The sequence below is a fragment of the Macaca mulatta genome, chromosome 1, assembly GCF_049350105.2.
Source record: "Macaca mulatta isolate MMU2019108-1 chromosome 1, T2T-MMU8v2.0, whole genome shotgun sequence".
Classification (NCBI taxonomy): Eukaryota; Metazoa; Chordata; class Mammalia; order Primates; family Cercopithecidae; genus Macaca; species Macaca mulatta.
The window spans coordinates 113,871,810-113,882,396 of NC_133406.1; the positions used below are offsets into that span (position 1 = coordinate 113,871,810).

Below are 10,587 nucleotides of genomic sequence, written 5' to 3' on the forward strand. Positions count from 1 at the left end.
GGATATTCCTATATTCCTATGGAATAAAAAAATATAACTTCCCCCTACCTTACATCATAAACAAAAATTAGTTCTAGGTGGATTACAGATCTAAATTTGAACAGTAAACAACAGAACTTTAAAAAATAACCCACAGACCAATAATGAGTAACCAATAATGAGTAACAAGATTGAATCAGTAATAAAAGTCTCTCAGCAAAGAAAAGACAAGGACATGATGGCTTCACTGCTGAATTCTACCAAACTTAGAAAGAACTAATACCAATTCTCCTCAAATTATTCCAAAAACTAGAAGAGGAGGGAATTCTACCTAACTCATTGTATGAAGCCAGCATTATTTGGATATCAAAATCAGACAAGGACACAACAACAAAAAAGAAAACTATAGGTCAATATTCCTGATGTACATAGATGCAAAAATCTTCAACAGAATACTAGGAAACCAATTCCAACAGCACTTCACAAAGATAACACACCATAATCAAGTGAGATTTATTCCAGGGATGACAGGATAGTTCAACATATGGAAGTCAATAAATGTGATATACCACATAAACAGAATGAAGGAAAAATAACATGATCCTCTCAATAGATGCAGAAAAGACAGTTGACAAAATTCAACATCCTTTTATGATAAAACTCTCAACAAATTACATATAGAAGAAACGTACCTCAACAAAATAAAGGCCATACACAAGCCCATTGCTAACATAACATTGAATGGGGAAAAGTTTAAAGTCTTCCGCTAAGAACTGGAATTAGGCAAGGAAGGCCACTTTCACTATGCATATTTAACATAGTACTAGAAGTTCCAGCCAGAGTAATCAGGCCAGAGAAAGAAATAAAAAGCATCTAAATTGGTAAAGAGTAAGTCAAATTGTCCCTCTTCACAGATGACCTGATCTTCTATCTACCAAAACCCAAAGACTCCATCAAAATCCTCTTAGATCTATAAAACAAGTTCAGTAAAGTGGCAGGACAAAAAATCAACATACAAAAATCAGTAGCAGTTCTACACACCAATTACAAACTATCTGGAAAAGAAATCAAGAAGGCAATCTCATTTACAATAGCTACAAAAATAGCTAGAAATAAATTTAACCAAAGAGGGGAAAGACCTTTACCAGGAAAACTACGAAACACTGATGAAAGAAATTGAAAAGGATACAAACAAGTGGAAAGAGATTCAATGCTTATGCATTGGAAAAATTAATATTGTTAAAATAACCATACTACCCAAAGCAATCTATACATTCATGTGATCTCTATCAAAATATCCATGTCATCTTTTTACAGAAATAGAAAAAACCAATTTGTATGGAACCAAAAATGAGCCTGAATAAACAAAGGAATGCTGAGCAAAAAAGACAAAACTGGAGGCATCACTGTAGGCTGTTTGTTTTGCTATAAAGGAATACCTGAGACTGGGTAATTTCTAAGGAAAAGAGGTTTATTTTGGCTTACAGTTCTGCAGGCTGTACACAAAACACAGTGCTGGCACCTGCTTCTGGTGAGGCCCTCAGGAAGCTTATAATCAATCGTGGCAGAAGGTGATGGGGATCTAGTTTGTCACATAGTGAGAGAGGTAGCAAGAGAGAAAGAGGGGATGAGGTGTCACACTTTTTTACAACCAGATTTTACATGAACTCACAGAATGAGAACTCACTTTTTACCATGGAGAGGGCACCAAGCCATTCATGAGGGATCTGTCTCCATGATCCAAACACCTCCCATCAGGCCCACCTCCAACACTGGAGGTCACATTTCAACATGAGATGTGGAGGAGACAAAACATCCAAACTATATCAATCACACTACCTGACTTCAAAACATATTACAAAGCTATAATAACCAAAACGGCATGATATAGGATTAAAACAGACACATAAACCAATGGAACAAAATAAAGAACTCCCAAATAAACTCATGTATTTAGGGCTAATTGACTTTTGATGAAGGTACCAAGAACATACACCGAGAAAAGGACACCCTCTTCAATAGATAATCCAGGGAAAACAGGATATCCATATGTAGAAGAATGAAACTAGACTCCTATCTCTCATGGTATACAAAAGTCAACTCGAAATGGATTAAAGATATTAAATGCAAGACCCTAAACTATATAACTGCTAGAAGAAAATAGAGGAAATACTCCAGAACATTGGTCTACGTGAGGATTTTATGGTTAAGGACTCAAAAGCACAGGCAAATAGGCAAATAGTATTACATTAAACTAAAAAGCTTCTGCACAGCAAAGGCAGTTATCAACAAAGTTAAGAGATAACCTGTTGAATGGGAGAAAATATTTGCAAAACATTTATCCAACAAGAGACTAATATCCAGGGTATACAGGAACTCAAACAACAGCAAAAAAACACAAACAATCCTGTTAAAAAGTGGACAAAGGATCTAAACAGACATTTCTAAAAAGAAGACATACAAATGGCCAACAAGTATATGAAAAATTGCTCAACATCACTAATTCTCAGGCAAATGCAAACTAAAACCACAGTGATATATCATCTCACTCCAGTCAGAATGGCTATTTTGAAAAAGAGGAAAAATAACAGATGCTTGAGAGGATGAGGAGAGTTCTCATACACCATTGGTGGGTATGCAAATTAATACAGCCATTATGGGTAACAGTATGGCGATTTCTCAAATAACTAAAAATAGAACTACCATGTGATCCAGCAATCCCACTACTAAGTATTTATTCAAAGGAAAGAAAACCAGTGTATCAAAAGGATTTATGCATCCTAATGTTTACTGCTGCACTATCACAATAGCAAAGATATGGAATTAACCTAAGAGTCCATCAACAGATGAATGCACAAAGAAAATATTTCATATATATATATATATACACACACACACACATATATATATGGAATACTACTCAGCCACAAAAATAAGGAAATCATATTATTTGCAGCAACATGGATGAAACTGGATGGAGGTCATTATGTTAAATAGAATATGCCAGACACAGAAGGACAATGATCACATCTTCCGTCATATGTGGAAGCTAAAAACGGTGATTTCATGAAGGTAGAGAATAGAATGATAGTTACCAGAGGGTGGAAAAGGGGTGTATGTGCATAGGGTTGTGGGGAAAAAGAGAGGTTGGTTAATGGGTACAAACATATAGTTAAATAGAATAAATAAGTTCTAATGAATAGTAGAGTGAGGTGACTATAGTTAATGAGAATGTGTTGTATCTTTCAAAATATCTGGAAGTGAGGAACTGAAATCTCCTCAACACAGATAAACGATAAATGCTCATGGTGATGGATATTCTAAATACTGTGACTTGATCATTATATGTTCTATGCGTGTAACCAAATGTCACATGTACCCCATAAATATGTATATTATGTACCTATAGAAAATAAAAATATATTACACATCCAAAAACAAAATTCTAAACTCTGGGAGAATGTCTTCAGATCTTGTCAATAGGAAAGATTCCTTAGTCAGGTAATAAAAAGCATACCAATAAGGTGGAAAAATGACAAATTGGATGTCATTAAAATTAAAAATTTCTGATTATCAAAAATACCACCAAGACTGCAAAATGTCAAGCCACAGGGATGGAGAAGCTTTATGTAATACCTACATTTAACAAAGGGCTTGTTCCCAGAACACATATACATATGTATTCCTACTTACAGATCAACAACAACAACAACAACAACAACAACAACAAAAACAATAAATGAGCAAATAGAAAAATGTCTGAACAACTCAGACAGGCAATTCATGAAAGGGCATTTCCATATTTCTGATAAACATATGATAAAGAATTTAATCTCATCATTCATAAGAGAAATGCAAATTCAAATCACAACGTGTTATCTCCACATAGTCACCAAAATGGCTAACAAGAAAAAAGATAGACAATACCAAGTTTGGTCAGAGTGTGGAGCAATTGAAACTTTCATACACTGCTGATAGGAATAATAGATGGTAGAAAGAATTTGGAAAAGTTAACAGTATTCACTAGAGCTAAGCATATCCCTATCCTCTGACCCAGTCATTATATTCCTAAGTATGTACCTAACAGAAGTGTGTACATATAGTCACAAAAGGACAAGTACGTGAATATTCAAATTAATGCTATTTTTAAAATTTCAAAATTGAAAGCTACTAAAATGCCTTTTAGCAATCAAATGGATGCATAAATGGTGGTATATTCTCATAGAGAAATACTATACAGCAATGAGAATGAACCATCTATACATGCCAGAGATATCACAAACACAATTTTGAGAAAAAAAATCCAGGTACCAAAGAGTTCATACTATATAATTCCCTTTATGTACAGTTCACAACATGAAGAACAAATGTATGGTGTTGGATGCCAGGAAAAAGGTAATGTTTAGGGGCTGGTAGTGACTGGGACTGCTTCTGAGGACCTGCTTCCCAGGTGGACTGCTTCTGAGATGCTGGTAATATGTTATTTCTTCATCTGTGCATTGGTTGCATGTTTGTTTAGCTTATGAAGCTTTATTGAGATGTATACCTGTAGTTGGTGAGCTTTTATGAATTTATACTTCAATTTTAGTCAGTTAAAAGGTTACTTTAAAGGGAAGGAAGTCACCAGAATGCCAATATTCCTGCAACGTAATGAACAAGGAAAGAAAGATATGATGAAGTCAGCATAAGAGTCAGTGCCACAGCATGAAGTGCTTTGTAGGACAGTAAGGACTTCAGATTTTTCTCTAGCTACAATGGCAAGATATTCGATCATTTCAATCAGGGAGGACACAATCTTCTCTATATTTTATATGATTGCTGTGGTTGTTCTGATATGGGGTTGCTGTGGCACAAGATAGGAATAAGGAGACAAGATAGAAATCAGGACACAAGATAGGAAACTTCTGCAGTGGTTCAGGTGAGGATGATGGTGGCTCTAATTAGGGTAAGAACATTGAAGATAATGAGAAGATGAGAAGTGATAATAAACTTAAGGCAGAACTTGGGATCTAGGAAGTAGTATGTGGGAGGTGAGGAAAGGGGAATAAGAGATGAATCCTAGGTCTTAAAAATTATTATTATGACTACTATCATTACTTTAAAAATTATTATCCTTATTTAGTTTGTGGCTTGAGTACCTTCACACACACGATGATGTTATATATTTAAAAATGAATAGAAACCATTTCACAAATGATAGGTGTGACATTTTTAAATTTAAAATGAGAGGATATTATAAACAACTTCATATTGAATTCTACAACTTAGATGAAAAGCACAAATTCCTTGAAAATAAAAAACTAACACATAAAGAAATGAAAATTTGACAGCCCTGTGACGTCTTTTGATGTGTCAGCTTGGCTGCGTGACAGTCCCTAGTTACTCAATCAAATACTAATCTAGGTGTTGCTGTGAAGGTAGAGTAATTAAAGTCCATTACGAATTGACTTTAAGTAAGAGAGAAAATCCCAGTTTATATAGGCTGGTCTGATTCAATCAGTTGAAAGGCTTTAAAAGCCGAGCTGAAGCTTCCCTGAAGAAATTCTATGTGTGGATTACAGCTTTAGCCCATGACAGAGTTCCAGCAAACCCTCCTGATGTCCTGACCTCTGGATTTTAGACTTGCCTAGCTGCCTTTGCAATCATGTAAATTGAGTCCTTGTGGTAAACCTCTGAAGTACAGTTCTAACTGGTTCTGTTCCTCTCATTGTACCCTGACTGAGACAATCTCTAATTATTACAGAATTAAAACCCATAGTTTAAAACCTTCCCATTTAGAGCGCCCCAGGTCCGAAAGGATTAACTGGTGAATTATATCACACACTTAAGAAACAAAAATTTCAATCATACATAATTTCTTTCATAAAACAGAGAAAGAGGGAATATTCACCAAGTCTTTTACAGGTTAATGTAGCCCTGATATTCAAATTTGACAAGGATGTTAAATGAAAAGAAAGTTACAGATCGGTATTCCTCAGGAGCATAGAAGCAAAAATCCTTAAGAAAATATCAGTAAATTGAGTCTAGCAATGTATTAAGAGGATTTGTCATAGAATGCAAGGTTTATTTAATATTATCAGTGTAATTCACCAAATTAACTGAATAAAGGAAAAAATTATATTGTCTCAATAGATGTAGAGAAAGCATTTGACAAAATTCAACACGCATTGAGGATAAAACTCTCTGCAAACTAGGAATAGAAAGGAATTTTCTCTATGTGATGAAGGTCATCTATGAAAAACCTATGGCTAACATTATATTAATTGTGAAATATTTTTCCCCTAGTATCAGAAACAAGGCAAGTATATCCCAATTTACTACTTCTATTCTAACATTTCCTGGAAGTTCCAGCCAGCGCAATAAGGTGAGAAAACTAAGTACAAGCATGGATTGGAAAGAAGAAGCACAAATATCTTTACTCTCAAATGGCATAATTGCCCATGTAGAAATTCCTAAGAAACTTATAGAAATATATATTGGAACTAATATGTAACTTTATCAAGGCCACAGAATACAAGGTCAATATATAGAAATCAATTATATTTCTATATACCATCACCACACAATTGGAAATAAAATTTAGAAATAACTTTATGAGAGCATAAGAAGATAAAATGTTAGCAACATATTTAACAAGAATTTGTAAGATTGCTACACTGAAAATTAGAAAACAATCTTGAGAAAAACTAGACAGGACCCAAATAAATGAAGAGATATATGTTCACGTATTGGATAACACACTATTTTAAATGTATCAGTCCTCTTAAATTGATCTATTTATTCCTTGCAATCCTAAAATAAAATCCCAGTTGGCTTTTTTTTTTTGAGAAACTAATGGACCAAATTTAAAATTTATATGGAAATTCAAAAAATCTAAAAAGTTTAAACAATAGTGGAAAATAACAAAATTGTAGGTCTCATAGCATCTGGTTTCAATATGTACAATCAAGGTTCATCGGTCAAGAATGTGTGGTTCTGGTGTATGAATACACATATAGATAAATGAAAAACATAAAGAACTCAGAAATAGACCCACATTTATGTCCGAGTGAAAATGTGTAAATGACCAAAACGCGTGTGAAATACTTAATCATGTTATCAGTCAGTGAAATGAAGTTAAAAAGCCCCATGAGATATTATTTCAGACCCACAAAAATGGCTAATATTAAAATTAATGACAAAGCAAGTGTGGCAAGGAGATGGAGCCCCTTGAACTCTCATACAGTGCTAGTATGAAAGCAAGGTGGCACAATCAATGTAGAAAACAATTTGGTGGTTTCTTATAAAGTTAAACATACAACTATGCTATGACCAAGAAGCTCCACCCCTAAATATTCATTTAAGAGAAATAACATGTCCACAAAAGACTTGTACGTAAATATTCATAACAACTTTGTTCAAATAGCCTCAAGTTGTAATAACCTAAATGTCCATCTGCAGGTAAATCAATAAATTATGGAAAATTCATACAATGAAATACTGCCTAACATTAAGAAAACTAAAGAAACTATTAAAAAAGCAGGAATTTAATGTGTATCAAGATGCTATGTTTAGAAAATAAGCCAAACACAGCAGAGTACGTTCTGTATGATTCTATATATATAAATCATATTAAAACGTGCTTAACAACATTATTAGTCAGGGAAATGCAGAATAAGGAAAACTAACCTATGGCAAGGAATCTGAACAGTGCCTTTGGGAGGGGATTAACTAACTGCAAGGGGGCATTGGAAATATTCTAGATCCCCCTTGCACTCAGAGGTTCCAGGGGCTGTTATGATGGGATTATGGTTTCTATTCACTTCTCTCATTGTTCTCAGTTCTTTGTTGAGATAAAATTACACTACCAGAAATCCACATACTTGAATTATCTTACTCACATTAGCCTTAAGGAGATAATGCATTATTGCTGTGCTTTTTCACTTTTACTGACATGGACTGCAAGAATTGGCTATATGAAATCTAAGTCTGCTTTCACCTCGCCCCTTGGTGAATGCCTTCTCTGTGAGTCCCAGGAGTGCTAGAAAAAGTAGCCTTTGTCACACCCATACAGACATGGTGTGTTTTCTCCTCCAAGACTGTTCTTCCAGGTAAGGGAAAACTGTTGTTAGTACCTGTACAGTTGCCAAAGTGGAATTTTCTTTGAAAGTCAGAAGTTAGTTTTCAGGAATTGAAGTGAATCAAAATTGTTGGGGAAAGACTTTTATTGTTGGTTCCAGACCAGTTTTATCTGGGATAAAATTTTCCAAATCAGTTTTCTTCATGCCACTGGGATCTTCTGAGGACAAGAGCACCTTGGACAGGTGGGGGTAGGAGGTAACTAAAACTGACAAGCAGACATGGACAATGGATAAATACATGTGTGAGTAACAAACACGAGTGCATAAAGGAAGTTCCAGCAAAAAGAAATCCAAAGTCCATGTGTTCCAGCTGCTGAACTGAGGTCTAGAAATGTAAAATAACTTGTCTAGGGTTACATAGCCAATACTAGGACCAGTTAGCAGGTTGACAGTGCCCTATTCCTTCCCTGGCACTATCAGATCTCACCTCCCCTTGCTTGCATGGCCAAGGCTTCATTTCTAGGAGGAAAGAGAAATGAATCGGATTGTAAAAATCATTCAACAATTTTTTTGTTTTTTTTTGAGATGGAGTCTTGCTCTGTCGCCCAGGCTGGAGTGCAGTGGCGTGATCTCAGCTCACTGCAGCCTCTGCCTCCCGGGTTCCAGCAATTCTCCAGCCTCAGCCTCCTGGGTAGCTGGGATTACAGGCATGCAACACCACATCCAGCTAATTTTTGTATTTTTAGTAGAGACGGAGTTTCACCACCCTCAGGTGACCCACCCGCCTTGGCCTCCCAAAGTGTTGGGATTACAGGCGTGAGCCACCACACCTGGCCAAGAAATATTTATTGAGGCCTCATATGTCTTAGGAACTGTGAGGTGCTGGGCCTATAGCAGTGGTGAATAACACATGGAATTTAAATTCAGCAAGGATAGCAGACATTAAACAAAACAAATGGTTACCTTGATAATTACTTAAGTATAATGGTTACATGTGTCATGAAGGAGTTGTTCAGATTTATAAAAAGCATAAAACAGAGGGAACTAACCTCATCTGAAAGAATCTATGAGAGTTAGCCTGAACCTTGTATGGAACATGAAAGTCCATCAGGGAGAGTTCCTGGCTGAGACAGCAGCATGTGTGAAGGCTGGGAGGGAAGAAGGAACCTGGCACATATCGGGAGTAGAGAGACCAGGGCCTGTTAAGCCAAGCCCAGGGAGAGGAGCGTTGTGTGGACTGGACTTATGGGAACAGCCAAACAATTAGAACCTTACTGGTCAATGTTAAAGAGTTCAACTATTTTTTCTAAGTGTAACAGGAAGCCATTGAAGGAAGGACAGCGGGCAGGATAACACAATTGCCTTTGTATTTTTTAAAGACCATTTTGGCAGTGTGGTGTTTAGCTTATAGAGGATTGCGAGTTGAAGACCAGTCAAGAGGTTCTTACGGTTAGTCTGAGTGAGAGATGATGGTACCTGGATGAAGGTAGCAACAGTGAAATGGAGAAAAGTAAATGGAAGATATAGAGGAGATATCAGGTGGAATTGTTAAGCTCACAATATCAGCTCGGATCATTCTAACAATTCCCCAGGTCTGGGACCCATAATAACATCTTAACAGTCAATATTATAGCACAATTAAGAAATATAGTTACGTCTACCTTACTCTAGGGTACAGCCTATTGCCTGAGGTGTTAAGTATTTCTTTTCTTTTCTTTCTTTCTTTTTTTTTTTTTAAGCCCAGCATCCATCCAGGTCATTTTCAGCTAGCACAACTGTATGCCCTGACAGATGCTTCAAATATGTGGCTGACACTGCAGGTGTTGTCTCAACTTGCCTGGATCTAAAACCAGTGACAATTTGAGCTTGTAGCAAATATGTGTAATCTTTTCCCTTGCTTTCCAGTACTCTTCGCACATTGTCACTGTGTAAGGACTATTTTACAGACTTGTATTCCTTCTCCCCAAGGTAGAACCCAGAAAGTAAATCTCACAGTCTGTTTTGCAGTCAGGGTGCGCCCTGTGATGGAGGCTTTACCAGTCAGAGCTACGCTCTGGAAAGGAACAATTGGAAGAGGGTCTCCTTGCAGAAGACATTTTGCTGGCAGGGGTGGTGGCTCCCTTTTGCTGCTAGCTGAAGATGCAAGGACGTGTTCCTGGCATGATGCAGCAATGGTGGAGCAGTCGCCGTGGCAGTAGAGCTTCCTCACCAGGCTAGTTTTGTGGTGTGGTTTTTGGACATTTCTCCTATATGCTTAGCCTCAAGCCTCATTCTGCGGCTTTTCCAAGAGTTCTATAATCTACCCAATAATATTTTAGTAAACCCCTTTTCTGTTAAGCAGCCAGAGTGAGCTTTTGTTGTTTGTAATTAATATCCTGAGATGATACAAAACGAAATGCTATTAATTACACGGTATTAGCCTGCTCTTTAAATTCTACTGAAGCAACATCATGATATTGTAGTGCTTGGAAGAGTGACCGAATAGCAAGAAATAGGTCTAATCAAAACTTTTGTTCATACTTGGCTTACATATGGGTTATGCCAAACA

General features: G+C 36.4%; 1 long non-coding RNA gene across 1 annotated transcript in view; it reads right to left on the reverse strand.

The window, feature by feature from the left end:
* The window catches only part of LOC107001023 (uncharacterized), a 28,497-nt gene extending 18,337 nt beyond the window's left edge, over positions 1-10,160 (reverse strand). Inside the window, exons 1-2 of the long non-coding RNA XR_001448219.3 lie at positions 10,033-10,160; positions 8,031-8,558 (exon numbers count right to left, since the gene is read on the reverse strand). This is a non-coding gene — a long non-coding RNA (uncharacterized LOC107001023). The remainder of the gene's footprint in view (positions 1-8,030; positions 8,559-10,032) is intronic.
* Positions 10,161-10,587: the final 427 nt, after the last annotated feature.